The 4,157-nt window shown below is 42.5% G+C and overlaps 1 non-coding gene across 1 annotated transcript; it reads right to left on the reverse strand.

Moving 5' to 3' along the window:
- Positions 1-605: 605 nt before the first annotated feature.
- Positions 606-709, reverse strand: LOC148545374 (small nucleolar RNA R71). The gene has a single exon (XR_015901501.1). It is a non-coding gene; the product is annotated as a small nucleolar RNA R71 (small nucleolar RNA).
- Between the last annotated feature and the right edge of the window lie 3,448 nt (positions 710-4,157).

Genomic DNA, 4,157 nt, shown 5'->3' on the forward strand with positions numbered 1-4,157 from the left:
TGTGCTTTGTTGGTTGTATGACAGGGAGAAGAAGCGGGGCTTCAACTTCCTTTGATTCTGAACCTGAGAGGACCTTCTTTAGATTAAGGAGGGAAGCAAGAGAAAAACGAGTAGTTGGTGCCGAGGAAGAGGAGGAATACTTTGAACCAAACATGGGAGAAAACATAGAAAACCATCATGAAGAAGAGGCTCACAACCATGGCAGAGAAGGTCGAGCAAATCATGCTGGGGAGGAGAGAAGAGTTTTAGACTCTTACATCAATCCAAACCCAAGAAACTGTGGAAGTAGCATTCAAAAGCCAACCATCCATGCCAACAATTTTGAACTAAAACCACAGCTCATCACCCTTGTTCAGAACAACTGTTCGTTCAGAGGAGGCGTCCAAGAAGACCCCAATCAACATCTAACCACCTTCCTGAGGATATGTGACACGGTGAAGTCTAATGGTGTTCATCCTGACGCCTATAGACTGCTCTTATTTCCATTCTCACTCAAGGATAAGGCAGCCAAGTGGCTGGAGTCTTTTCCGAAGGAGAGTTTGACAACTTGGGAAGATGTGGTGAACAAATTTTTAGCCAGATTCTATCCTCCCCAAAGAATCAACAGGCTGAGAGCTGAGGTCCAAACTTTTAGGCAACAAGATGGTGAGACTCTATATGAAGCATGGGAGAGGTTTAAGGACCTGACAAGGAGGTGTCCACCAGACATGTTCAATGAATGGGTGCAGCTACACATTTTCTATGAAGGCCTTTCTTATGAATCAAAGAAAGCAGTAGACCACTCATCTGGGAGATCTCTGAACAAGAAGAAGACCATTGAGGAGGCCATAGATGTCATTGAAACTGTAGCAGAAAATGACTATTTCTATGCTTCTGAAAGAGGGAACACTAGAGGAGTGATGGAGCTAAACAATGTAGATGCTCTGCTGGCCCAAAATAAGCTCATTACCAAGCAGCTGGCTGACCTCACCAAGAAGATGGAGAGGAACCAAGTAGCAGCAATTACCACTTCATCAGCAACCCAAGAAGGAGTGAATGAAGAAGCAGAGGGTAGTCAGGAGTAAGCCAACTACATTGGGAATTTACCTAGGCAAAACCATGACCCATACTCCAAGACCTACAACCCTGATTGGAGGAATCACCCAAACTTTGGGTGGAGGAATCAACAAGATCAAGGCCAAGATTGGAGACATCACAACCCCAATAATAATGCAGCTCACCAACAATTCACACAGAGAACATATCAATACCACCATGACAACACCTCTCCACATCCATATCAAAACCAAAATAACACTCCTCATCCTTCCACCTCTAATCCCAATCCACCATCATTTGATGACAGACTCTCAAGGATTGAGAATATACTTGAAGGCATAGGCAAAGAGATTCAAGACAACAAGGCATTCAAGGAGGAAGTGCGAGCAAATTTTAAGAACCAGGGAGACACCATCAAGAGGTTGGAATCTCAAGTGGGGTATCTCTCTAAGCAGATTCCCAAACCTACAGATGGATTCCCAAGTGATACAGAAAAAAATCTAAGAGGTGAAACAAAGAAAGTAAGATTGGAAGATTGCAAGATGGTCACTATAAGTGATAAGGAGACTGAGGACAAGCCAAGCAAGCCGTCAGAACAACCTGGAGATACCTCAGTAGAGAAGAAGGAAAAAGATCACCAAGAACAAAAAATCTCACAACAAGAGCTGCTGAGACTCTATGCACCCTTTCCCCAACTTCTCAATGGTGCTGTGGAGAAGAGAATATACTCAAGATTTCTTGACTTGTTTGCATCTCTTCATGTAAACATACCATTCATCAAGACCATCCAACAAATGCCTGCATACATCAAGTATATGAAGGAACTGCTTTCCAGGAAAAACTCACTCAAGGGAGGCCAAACTATGGTGATGAACAAGGAGTGCAGCGCCCTCATTCAACCAGAGTTGCCTACAAAAAGAAAGGACCCAGGGAGTTTTCATATCCCCTGTGCCATAGGAGAAACAATGTTTGATAAAGCACTCTGCGATTTGGGAGCAAGCATCAACTTAATACCCTTATCCCTTGTGAAGAGGCTGTAGATCAATGAGATAAGGCCCACAGATGTAGTCATCAGGCTGGCTGACAAAACTCAAAAACAAGCAATAGGAGTGGTGGAAAATGTGTTGGTAAAGGTTGGGAAATACTTACTCCCAATAGACTTTGTCATATTGGACATGGAAGAGAGTCACACTCACCCAATCATATTGGGAAGACCATTCCTAGCTACAGCCAGAGCACTCATAGATGTGGAGCGAAGGGAGCTAATCTTGAGGATCCATGATGAACAGCTCACCTTCACTGTTTTCAAACACTCACAAAAAACAGATCAAGAGAACAAGGAACCAAGAAAGGATCACAGTGAGACACTGAAGGAAGAGACAAGCACTGAAGGACAACGAGCACATCTAGAGATCCCCTTGATTGATGAACAAGGCAAACAGTAATTGCCACAGCTCAAAGAAAATCAGGAGGAACCTAAACCACCAGGAAAATATGAGACCAGTAACCATATTTCCTTAGAGGAGGAGGTGACAAAGAGTAAGACAACATCACAAGAAACAAAGAAGAAGGTACCAAGGAGGTGGAGGAACAAGAAGATCCCCACCAAGGACTTCTCTCCAGGGGATAAAGTGATCTCAGCTTACTTCCCAGATATCCCCCCTGATCTCCCCACTGTACCATCTCAGTTACCTAAGGTCTTCACTATCAACAGAGTTCTCTCCTTGGAACATGTAGAGATCATTGATACAACTACTGGATATAGGTCTACTGCCAGAGGAGAAGACTTGAAGCATTATCGACCTCCCTGATGAAGGCGAAACATCAAGCTAGTGACGTTAAAGAAGCGCTTCATGGGAGGCAACCCATGTTTTATATGCTTTTAGAAAATAGTGAATAAGTCAATATTTATGAATTCTAACCCAAACTTGACAAACACTTGGTAAAATCCTTATTATGCAGTATATAGTGAAGAACAAGTTTGGTGTTCAAAGCATGCCAAGAAAGCATGAATGCAACCCAGAGCATGCTAGTCTTAGAGCTTTGAACAAAAACTTTTCATCACAGTGCTCCAAACTAAGTTTGGTGTCACCCAAGGTGCCACGAATATGCATATAAGGATACACAGTTAATTAGTTAGTTGGTATTCATGAATAAATAATCTAATTCTTTTTCTTTATTATTCTAGCCGTAAAGTTTAAATCTTTTTTATGATATTGATTTTTCTTATTTTATTTTTATAGGGAAAAGGAAAGGAGCATTGAAGGGGATTGATTGGACAATTAAATGAAGAAGGTTCGGACACCACAAAAGGAGGGACTACACACTTGTTCTAAAAAGGGAACGCATTGAAAATGTTGCCATGCAACATAGAAAAGAATGGACCCTTGAAGACCGAACAATCTCCATCATAAAGTGATGATCCTTGTCCTTTTTCCATGCACAACCCCAACCGTCCATCAAGCAACCACTCCATCAATCCACACCTTTCATTCACTCACAACTTCTCTATATAAGTGATCCTTGTTCCGTACCCCACCTTCACACTCCACGCCCACTCTTCACACCTCTCCATTTCGGGACAAAGCACCTCCTACCCCATTGAAAACATTCCCCCTCACTCCCTTCATTGCACTCAACCCTAAACAACCAAAAATTTCCACACCCTTACCACCTTCACACATTAACCCTCATTCATGGCATCTTCGAGCTCTAAAAGAAGGAAGGGAAAGGAACCTATGGAGCAACACCCGTATGATAAAAAGAGATTTAGAAGCTTGCACCATGCATTGTAATACGGTTGGATGGTGGATAAGGAGATCATTTATGAGTTGGGGTTTCAAGTTAGGAAAACTGAGTGTCCCGAAATCACAAAGAAGGCAGAAAAGAGAAGATGGGAGCTCCTCACTGATCCGGTCATTAAGGTAAATGCAAATCTTGTAAGAGAGTTTTATGCAAATGCGGTCCAATATGATAAGGCAGATGAGTCATATACAAGCTTTGTGAGAGGAAAGATGGTGGATTTCGGTCCCATGAGTGTCATGAGGGCATTAAAGCTACGGTCCATACCGTTTAAAGAAGAGAGTTATCATTCAAGAATGGACAACAGCCCCAATCAT

Source organism: Arachis ipaensis, chromosome B9 (genome assembly GCF_059453495.1).
Source record: "Arachis ipaensis isolate K30076 ecotype BB chromosome B9, ASM5945349v1, whole genome shotgun sequence".
NCBI lineage: Eukaryota > Viridiplantae > Streptophyta > Magnoliopsida > Fabales > Fabaceae > Arachis > Arachis ipaensis.